A 12,002-nucleotide genomic window follows, 5' to 3' on the forward strand; every position below is an offset into this window, starting at 1 on the left:
CAGGCAGCGAGCTGAGAGCTGACCGTTCTATCATTCAAGGAAACTCTCACATTGAGAGCTAGTGAGGCTGGTGTGTCAGCTGGATTTCTTTCGAACCTGCGCAACCTTAGTCTCTCTCCAGACTCAAATATCATGTTGAGTCGCTGCGCTCCACATGCTAAAGTATATAACAGTCTGTTCCACTTCGCTGCCCCAGCGTGTTTTTTGAGGGTGGGTCTAGGGGTCAAAATTGAAAGTGACAGGTCAAAACGGCAATGAGAACCAAGTATTTCAAACACATTTGCTGGAGATCTTCCAGTTCGCCGAAGGTCAAACAGAGGCTGTTAGATATACTGTAGTATCTCAAAATAAGGATAGCCATGCCAACATGACCAGTATTTAAACTAATTATATTATTATATATAATATATATAATATATTATTATTATATTATATTTGAACTGTACAGGTATGTATACATTTGAACTATAAGTTGTGTGTATAAATTTGAACTGTAGGATTGTGGTATAAATGTACAATGTTAGTACTGTATCTGTAATTGTTAATTGAATGCAATTATGTAACATGTGTTGTTTGATTATAGCCAGGAACCATGATGGAAATAAGTCCTCGACTTAAGATATACTTTAATAGCTCCCGTGGGGGAAATTTGGGGTTTCAACAGTGGAAAAGGTATAGTTGCAGTGGGAAAGGTACAGCAGAATAGATAGATAATATAACTAATATATCAATTTAAATTACAGGTCTATCCCTGTCAAAGACAAATATCTATTCCTGTCAGACAAAATTTGATTTGATTTATTTTACAAAAAGTGCAGAATATTTTATCATTGTATTCTACGCTTTTATACAAATAAATCAAATCAACACCCCCCGCCCCCACCAGGTCAGATTGTACCCCCACACTCAGATACACAAAATAATCAAGAATACAGTATTCAATTTAGATTTTATTTTACACTCTGCTACCAAGGGGCATTCAGAGCCATGCCAATAACCAGTATACAGCACTATCAATCACAAGCACAACAAAACACAATCGTGCTATTGTTTAACATTAGTCAGTCAATGGCTGTCCTACCTGTCACAATAGAAGTCAGTAGCTGGCCTGCCTGTCACAATAGAAGTCAGTAACTGCCAGTTACTGACTTCTATTGTGACAGGTAGCCCAGCTACTGACTTCTATTGTGACAGGCAGGCCAGTTAGTAACTGGCCTGCCTGTCACAATAGAAGTAGCTGGCCTACCTGTCACAATATAAGTCAGTGGCAGTCCATAGCTGTGTTCAGAATCGCTCACTCCCTATTCCCTATATAGGGTTCACCATGTAGTGAACTACCTAGGGAACGGAGAAAATGTAGGGTACATGCACTGTTCCCTGCAAATCAAGGTGAATTGTGGGTAATAAATAGTGGAATATATAGGGAACAAAAATTCTGTGGAGAATTCGGACGCTACAAACAAAATGGCTGACGCCCTATATAGTGCACTATATAGTGAATAAGGAGCGATTCCGAACACAGCTCTACTGTACCCTCTCAATAGAAGTCAGTGGCTGTTCTACCTGTGACAATAGAAGTCAGTGGCTGTTCTACCTGTCACAATAGAAGTTAGTGAAGTTAGTGGTGTTAATGAAATTCAAGTATCACCAATGTGTTACCCCCAATTTGTTTCTTTGTTTTCCTACTTGATTGAAGTTTCTCTAAGTTTATTGTTTTACAACCTCTGTGAAACTTCCTTCTCATCCGTTCCGAGAATCAGTCTTGAAACACCATTTGCTCTGTGACATCACTTCCCTGTACCCTTTGTCTCTGAGTGTAGTAACTTCCTCCATATGCTATAAGAGATCCTGCACTGTTCAGTCCCAGTATTCTGATCGAAGGAAACACTTGTTTTCAGAGTCCGCTTTGCAAAACGTAACATCAGAATAAACCTATTGTCTCTGTTTGAAACCAGCTTGAATCGACCACTCACATGTTATTTTTATTCTCTAACTTAACCCAGTTAGATTTTCATCCATAGTGGCTGTCATACTGTAGCCTACCTGTCAATAGAAGTCAGTGGCTGTCATACCCAAGGGCGTAGGTTTGCGTATGGACGGTCGGGACATGTCCCTACCAACATTTAGGGAGGCCCAAATTGTCCCTACCAACATTTAAGCAACCTTGTTCGCATTATCTTTGGAGTGCAGATTAGATCATTTAGATGGCCTTCCCATAGTTTGGAAGGATAGAATTGGCCGTACCATTTTGAGTGAGTTAGTTTGCATTATGTTCGGAGTTACATTAGACCGTTAACTCATGTTTGATTGGCTCATTTGGCTGAGATAGATTGTTGCATTTTCGTTGGATCTGAAGATCAGCAGCAAGGGCGTAGGTTTGGTTTTGAACATTTCTGTTGAAAAGGAGTTTTCACAAGTTGCAGTAGATGTCCTCAAAGATAAGGAAAGGGTAGAGCCAATGAGTAACCTTAACTCCCAACTGAAATCACACGTTTGGTAACCGCTACATTGACATAACTTCCTTTTTCAGTACGGCGGCCATCAAACTAAAAACACACCACTGCATTTATGCCTACAAAGTGAAAAAACGAGTTGATGATGACCCAAATGTGTTCGTCCTCTGACAAGTTCCAGAAGTCCCTCTTGAAGTGGTTCCACATCTGAAAACAGACTTCATGATGTGTAGAAACATGGTGTATAGAAACACTGGAGAAAGTTTCATGCTTTAGTCATAAAATGCACAATACTTATCTGCCGCACTATAACTGCTCCACTAAGGTGGCGCCCATCTTGAAAAATGGTCGCCATCTTGAAATTTCAAGTGGCTTCTTGTCAAGTGACCCATGGAGACAGCTCATCACAATTTTCATGCTTGTACCACAGCACCACTATATATGCCCCCTGCAGTCAAAATAGACTGAAGCGCCCACCATTTTGATGGCCATTTTGGAAAATGGTTGCAACACCCGTAAAAGGTCATCATATTATCATCATATTAAAGAGGCATGTGAAAACCACAACAATCCCTCGCCCTATGGAAGCACAACTAGCGATTCATAAAAATAGATTGATGAAAACAACCGTTTCGCGGCAGAAAATCATTTTTTTAGAAGCTGCATTCTCGGTACCCTGTCCGCTGCCATCACATGGATATACTTGGCTCGCGCTGGATTTTAAATTTCTTCTACAGGCCTCCGAATTACACCAAAGAGCCTTCTCCTTTCCTCTCCCTCTCCTCGTCCCCAGCAAAAATTGTGTATGCAGGCTACACTGTTATATGGTCCCTACCAATGTTGAAACCAAACCTACGCCCTTGGTCATACCTGTCACAATAGAAGTCAGTGGCTGTCATACCTGTCACAATAGAAACCATTGGCTGTCATACTTGTCACACATAAGCCTACTAGTGTGCTTTTTAAGCCGGGGGTCTGACATCAGTTTTTTTTTAACGCATGTGAAAAACCGACTAGGCTTAGTTTAGCCTTCAGCACGTAGTCATAGTATGTGTGACTTAAAGTGTCTTCTCTTTTATATGAATCACTCGGAGCTGGTCAGGTTGTGGTAACAGTGGGTTTAATTCTGTAGCTGCATTCTGCATTCATACGAAGGACAAAAGAGGGAGGAATGTCATCTCCAATGGACGTACAGCAGAAAGACGGTGCGCTCTCGCGGGAAAATCCTCCATACTATGAGGTTTTACCCAGAGTCCTTCGCTATAATAGCACGCGCTAGAGCGATGCAGGTACCACTTTCAACAGTAGATGGCGTAGTTCACCTATTTAGCAGGATATAACCAGTACCTATTCAACTATGTTACATATGCACATCCATACTAACTATACCGCAAGCTTTAAACAACATCTTTATTCGTCACACAGTGAGTACGCTCACATCACGCGGTGTATGCGGCAATCCCAAGACACACACACACTTGGCTGGAGCGTCCATCGATTAACATTTTTCTCCTGCTCTTAAAGCCTCTGGAAACTCAAATCCACAAAAGTCTTCTAACTATGTAATTTAGTGTATTATGTACATAATAAACAACATGTAAAATTATTAGCAATTACTTTTTATCAAAATTCGAAATATTCTCATTTAGGTTTTTGTAACATTCCTGACAGTGGGTTTGAAATGGGCATTGTTTAATTTGTTTAATGTGACGTCATTATATCCGAGCCTCGTCGACAGCAAATTTGCAGTTAGCTAACATATTTGATCCAGCCTAGTATCTTTGTCTATTTTTATCTATCCATCTACCGGTATCTATTTGTATCTATCCTCTATCTCCCCACCCTGTGCACCATCATGATTGTTTGTGCTGTCCCTGGGTGCTCATCGGTGATATGACAACAAGTCATTCTTTAGTTTTCCAACTGTGTTGGATTTAGAGAAACAGTGGACCGCGTTTTTGGTGAGCCGTGGTGGAGCAGTCCGGAAACATACCTTCATATGCTGCGCTCATTCATAAATTCTGCCAGAAAGCCATGGGTTTTGCAGTCTTGTAGCTGGAGCAGTACCCTCTCTCCCTCCACTTCAGTCTCTCCCCGATGCCCAGAGCCTAGAGATCGATCATGTAAGTTACTTGCTAATGATAAAGGTTAAGTAAATGTTCCACGTTTATTGTTAACCTCACCTTTTTCTAAAGAAATCTAACATTGTTAGCTTGCCAACTCAGTTCTTTGTAGCTGCTTAGCAGCCTAATAATGTTAGCGCTAGCTAGTGAACTAGCTGTGGCTAACTAATTCTGATGGATACTAATGGATAGAAAAGCATTTTGGAACACACCATTCAGTGATCGATTAAAATGAATTATTTGGAGATGGCAGGGCTTCTACTGTATTTCTGCATCCTCTGAGAATTGAGTATCTGACGGCTCAAACATAAAACATATAAGGCTGGACTTTTAGTTGCTGTGCATAGTGCGTTGCTAGTTTTGATGAGATTGTTTGTCATTGGCGGATCAACATGTCAATCAAATCCTGATCTGACGCGCCCACACATTCCTGAGAAATGGTCTAGAGAGCAAAATGAGCCGTTTTTGAACACTTTTTCCGAAGGGTTCTGAACGTTTATTTTAACTCAGATTTTTTGGGATGCTTAAAGAGACACTAACATTTGATATCATATATGCATTTTTACTATTTGAAGCCAAGTTTCCAGAGGCTTTAACCCATTCCGTCGTCCTTCCCCCAAGGGCAGCCAGGAGCAGACAGTAGGCAGCGTGCATCGGCCGTGCCCGGGAGCCAACCAAGTGCTCCTGTCCGCCTTCACCAGGGACGGACAGCGTTAACGATCTGTTCTCCTGCATGTTTTTATATTGGGTTCTTTATGGGGGAAACCCTTGTGAACACGGGGAGAGCATGCAAACTCCAAACAGAAACAAGAGACCTTCTTGCTGTAGGTAGGCCTACTGTACGTGCCACTGTGAAGCTTTAGTACCGGACTTTGGTTTAGGTATCAAAATACACCTTTTCTCTTATCTAGTCTGTGCAAAATAATATAATTGAACATAGGGCCTATTTACTTATCAAAGTTGTATTACATAAATGGTGCAATTTAAAGTTTAAACAAGTGCACAGTAAACATGTTGTCCCCCACCCATGATGCATATTCCTTAGTGGCAATGATGGAGTGGAAAGATGGAATTTCTTTTTGAATTAATATGATACACTACCAAGGCTCCGAAACGGTTCAAGGAACGGAAACGAAAACCGAAAACGAACGGTATTTTACGAGGAACAGAAACAGGAACGAAAACGAAATGGTTTTAATTGTTCCAGAACAGAAACGTTAATTTGAAATCTTTAAAACCGGTTAATAACGTTATTTTTTCGTTCTTTGTAGTAGGCCTATATAACTTAAAAAATGTTTTAAAAAATAAGCAAGCTGAGCCTTTTATGGCCGAATAGGCTAAATTACATTTATTAAATTTGTAGCCTACATCTTGTCCTGTTTTTGTAATGTAGCCTAGGCCCCTAAATCTGTTATTTCACAGTCAGGATCCTCAATGCTTGCTTGGCGAAATGAAGAGATTTAGATATTACAACAACACACCATAGCCTAGTTCAGACTCGATGTTTCTCAAACTCTGCAAGCTAAGATGCATGACTATTCTTGAGGTTTCCCTACCACTCAGCGGCAGCCAATTTGCACGCATTGCGCAGGGCTGTCACACACTCTCCTTTGTTTTCCAGTGCAAAACAGTAGTTCAGGCTGTCCTTACAGCTTATTACTTAGCAAGGATATAAATGTGATTTATTTTGTTTAATTGAATAAGAGTAGGCTAGCCTATAGCCTGTAATGTTTCAGTAGAAGAGTAGGCTAGCCTATAGCCTGTAATGTTTCAGTAGAAGAGTAGGCTAGCCTATAGCCTGTAATGTTTCAGTAGGCTAAAACTAGATTTCACATAAAGACCGTGGATGTCAGAGTGGGCAATAACGTTCGAAGGCAAATTTATTCCAACATTGGTCCACAAAGAATGATGCAAATAATAAAGTGAAAGAAATAGTAGCCTACTGTGCAAATATAATGTTTTATATGGACCTGCGTGTCTGCAATAAAGTTCCTCTATCTTTATAACCAACATTCAGCGGAAGCCAATTTTCACTCGTTGCGCATCTCGCTCCAAGTATGGTTTGGCTATTTAAAACACGGAGTACTTTGTGACAGTTGCTTGGATGTATACTAGTATCTATACTAGGATGCATAAACCTATGTTTTGCGAATTTAATGTTCTGCCTCCTTCAGAGTTCTACTCGGCAATTAGGCTGTGAAAGCGAGCGCGCCTCTTGGAATCTAGTCATAGCGTAGGCTATTGTTGCACAGATTTCCGTCACGTCTTGACTTTCACAAACCAAATGGTTAGGCTACATTAATTAATATGAGCACACTTTAGTGACAATGTGCCGTGCAACCCTGATCATTGAATAGCATAAGTTAAATTACTATAATATTAAAGACCGCGGATGGCAGACGATAGGCTACGTATTAGGCGTAGGCTATAGGCGCCAAATCCGGAGCTCCCATACAAAAGGAACGCAGCATAAACAATAGGGATTGCGCAGATGAATGAATGAGGTGACTAATTATTTATAAATAACATAAAACATAACACGAAATAAAAACAAACAATAGGCCTACAGGAGCAGAATAAAATAGCTTGCAGCAACAGTACAAGAAAATATTTTAAAAAGGATGATGAGCTATGATGATGACTTAAGATAGACCTGCGCATAGTTTACGGTGTGGATTGAGGGCATACGGGAACAGGACTAATGTTGCTTATTTCTGGTAAAATAATCAACAAGGCTTCACTACAGCACACATCACCAAGGCTAATATTGTTGGCAATAAGGCCACCACAACCCTAGACTTGTTGATTAGGTTATAACTTACAAGAAATACTGTAGGCCTATAGAGTCTTAATAGGCTAACACCCCCGGAACGGTGAACGGAACGTTATTTTTCGTTCTTAACCGGTTCAGGAACGCTATGTTGGTGGCGGAACACGAGAACGGAAACGTTAAATATGCTGGTTCTGCTCGGAGCGAACCGATTGAAAAATAATTTCGTTTTTAAGCCCTGTACACTACTAATCTATGAGACCCCTTACATGTAAAACAATGAGTAAACAAGCCAGGAATCTTTTCTTTTATCTAAACTCTGGATTTAAAAAGTAGAAGTGTCCTCAGTAGAATAGACTATACTTTTACTGAAATACATAGCATACCAGTTTCAGTCTTCAAATTTTAATTGGAAAAACAACTTATAACGAGTACTACTATGTGAGCTCTAACCAGCTCATGTGGTTGATGATACTGGTCAAGCTAAAAAGGCCCCTGGCTAGAATGAACTGTGCCTACACTAAGACACTTACAGTTGTTTGTGTAGAAAGCAACGACGGATGAGCACCGTTTTAATAGCAAACAAGTCCATGCACCTGTATGGTCAAAAGTCCTATAATGAATGTTGAAATACAGACATATCTAGCTCTACTAAACACATCAAGCTCTACTCTGCGGATGTAGTACAGAAAGTACATGGTTTCCCGAGTAAATTTGTCTGAGACTATACTGAGACACCAAGTATAGTTTTTGATGTAAAAATCTAAATGTACTTGTCAATGGAAAAATGCATTGAAAAGGCGCCCCTTTTGTGGTGGATTCTGGTACTATGGGGGGACTGACAGACTCACTCACTCACTGATTCACTCACTCACAACGTCACACCGGCCAACCTAAAGTCCCCCTCCTTCATCTGTCGCCGGGTGGGGGACAATAAAAGGGCGTAGCCCAAAATATACCCAGGTGTATAAATCAGACAGGGCTATTTCATACCCCGGGGTATATTTTAGGCTAGGCCAGACTATTCACGGGTATACTTTGGCAGGGGGTTAATCTGGCCTGGTACACTTGCCATGTTTGGGCGGCTCGTGGACCCGCGCCGTGATTTGGATCCTCTTTATTTGACTGGAATTTAGTCATTTATTTTTTTACATGTACATGTTCATTCTTGCATACTTCTTTGATCTAATTAATGGGTTAAATTGACAGCCCTAGTTATACTTAAAACAATTATACAAAAAATTGGGAGAAGTAGCAATACTGTCACGAGTCTTTCTACTTTACATGGGGAGACAAGGAGCTCCAGAAGTGCCTCGACCGAGCAAGACTCAGTATCTCTCTCTCCACACCAGCGCGCAAAAGCGGTCCACTTACCAGAGTGAACTGTAGCAGTGGAGACCACCGGCGCACTCTGAGTAGTATTGATCACTGCCGGAGAGAGCTCTCTACCAGACAATCTCCGAGGTTCAATAGCCAAGCCACCAGCGGCCGCACCAGCGAGCCGAAAGCCTGGGACAGCGTGTTTGGCCATTGAGGGATGGGCCATGGGCCCACAGATGTCATGGCCATCACCTCTGCATACTACCATGCCCAGTGTCAGTCCAGTGCTATCAGAATCACTGATAAGCCCTCCGACCACACCCTGGCTAACAACTGTAAGATGTGAGCCACTGTGGTCTGGTTGTCTGACCGCATCATCACATCGACTGACGCTTGCTGCTTCAATGAGGCGGCGCCTGGACACTTTGCCAGATGGTTTATGTAGGTAGCAAGCATAGTGACGGATGAGCCGGTCGCACTCTGGTAGCTCTCACGAAGTGATGTAGCAGAGCTCTCAGAGCAGCAGGTTGGCCCCATTCCGACTCCACAAATGTCTCCAAGTCAGGCAACGCTGGGAGGAGACGATGCACAGGCTTGGAGGTTTACCCCATAGCAGACAGAGATCCAGAGGTTCTAGTTGAGCGCAGGCCTGGCAGGAGACGGCACTAGACCTGCCCTGGCGTGCTGTGGCCCCATGCAGCGGAAGCAGAGTGGATGTCCCACGTCGCTGTTGAGTGCGCCGCAACCGCAGATTCTCTCAGGCAGACTAGGCAGCGCTGGCCAGGGTGTTCCGAGGGACGCCGCCGGCTCCACGGTGAGTCGCTGGCCACTCGTCTTCTTCTTTCTTCTTAGTTGTACGCGAGCTGAACATTTCTAGGAGCAGTTGTGTGGTCTCTGCACACTTTTATAGTGGTGCACCTGTTCTAATTGGTCGCATGTGCATGTTTTTTTTTTCTTCAGTCAACGTACTGTAGCTAGCTACAAGCGTATTTCCCCAAATCTTGGCCATGTCCTTTAAGCCAATAAGGAGCTTGCCTTGTGGGGTGGAGCTCCAGGAAATAGAACTAATCAAGTCCAGGGTAACTTGGGCGTAACATATGTACCAAGTAGGAACGTCATAGGGTTATTTGTTTTCAAGCTATGGTGTAAACAAAATACCCATCCAGCCACCCACATATACACACACACACACACACACACACTGACATACAGACAGTGAACACCCTACTTGTGCGCTTTGGCGGTGCAAGTAATAAACATAGAACCACAAACATCCATGTTAGCAATAATTTCATCCAAAACCACCACACACCCCATCCATTCAATTGATCAACAGCAAAACCCAAGATAAAATGGGGACGATAATTTCTGTTATGTAACTAAAAGGAATTCTCTACCCAGTAGGAACGTCATAGGGTTATTTGTTTTCAAGCTATGGTGTAAACAAAATACTACATACCTACATACATTCCTTCCTGAGCATACAGTAATATACTCCTGTTTTAAAACACTTTAAGCTGCATTTCTTGTATGAAATACAAATAACGTTTTACTTACTTACCTACGTAAGTGACTTACTTGCTGACTAGACTTTATCTAACCAGACAGAAAACTAGAACATTTTTGTGGTCTGTATTCATCCAGGAAGTGACATTGAAACTGAAATATTTTTTTGCAAAGGATAGCTAGTAGCAGCAGTAGTCCTATACAATAACAACTGAAGGGTCAGAGCATAAACTATGTTATTGTAAACTATTTTATATGTGTTTCTAAGCAAAACTAGTGAGAGTCAACTTCAGGGACTTGGTTGCTCTACCACTCTCAGGTTTTCTTACTTTTGATCAAGCCCACACTTGTCAAGTGTGGGCTTGTCTCTGGCATCTCTTTTTTGCTGCCAGTGTCATGGGAATAAGATACAAACACACTAGGTGCCAATGCAGCCCCCAACTAGAATATCAGAAGTGCAAAGCAGCCGACCACACAGGTGACAGATAGACACACACACACATACACGCACACACACACACACACACACACACACACTCACACACTCACACACTATCTGAACTTACTCGGAATGGAGCTTTTTTGTTCTCCCTGTCTCAGTAAAGTTGAAGGCGACGTTTCTGAGTGTTGAATATTCCCATCACAATGTCCTTCCATTCATCATTGAATTGGTGAGTAAGATCCTTTTCAAAGGCAAGCTGAATAAGCTGAGCCTCGTGTTTGTTAGGCAAGGTGTGTTGATATGGCTGATATTGCGTAGCTCAACTCGACTCCCAACTGAAATCACATTGGTTTACCAACTTCCTTTTTGCCAGTTCCAGTTTTGACAGACAGAGATCAGCTGCTGATACCACAATCCCTTCAAACACAATTGTTTCTACATTTCTTGTCTTGATTTAAAAGGAATATAAAGTTTGTAATTTTAATTCATAAAATTAATTTTATATAAGTATTTAAAAATGCTTAGAATTAAATTTACAAATTAATTGATTTTCAAACTATGTCTGGACGGTGAATGAATGAATGAATGGATGAATGTGAATTTATTTATTTATTTCACAGATGTTAAAATACACACTGGGCCAAATCCAGAAAAGGATTGTGTGGCTTTTGCAGCGGCAAAACCTGTGCAAATGAGATTAAACCAGGCCAGGTCCAGCCTGGCTTATGTGCGTGGCTGGCTTGTTTCTGTTCAGGACTGGTAGGACGGAAGCTAGCTATGCCACTGAAATAGCTGTGAATTGAAATGACGTGATATAATGTCTGATAAATTAAGATAGGTCTTGTCGCCTGGACACATCAGTTCCAATGCTAATCCATCACAATAAGAGCGGGATAGCCAGTTAGCTCCAGTGTTAATTTCGTTGACGAGAACTATGACGAAAACTATTCGTCAACGACATTTTTTGGGTTATCGTCACGAGACGATAACTAAATAAAAATGAATGTATGATGACAAAAACTATGACTATATCTATTCACATTTTCGTCAACAAATAAAAACTAGACTAAAATGGTTATGGAGGGACGTTTGGGAAAAGTTCAAATCAGAATGTCGAGGTTCGGGATGTGCGCAGTTGGATGCAACCTACAGGTAGCCTGTGTGTAGCCTACGTTTGAATAATAACGTTGCTACACCGGCCGGCGGGAAGTCAACTAACAGAATACGACTGCTGCGCTTGAACTGTTCAGTAAATGACCGCAGTTCAAAAATGTCTTCGTTAACGCTCGCACACACCGGGAGAAAGAGGAGAGCAGACATCTGGAGAAATTTCACATTTGATTCAAAGGAAAATAAAACAATTTGTAAACCCTGTGGGGTGAAGATTA

Source organism: Borostomias antarcticus, assembly GCF_949987555.1.
Source record: "Borostomias antarcticus genome assembly, chromosome: 16".
In the NCBI taxonomy this organism is placed as follows: Eukaryota; Metazoa; Chordata; class Actinopteri; order Stomiiformes; family Stomiidae; genus Borostomias; species Borostomias antarcticus.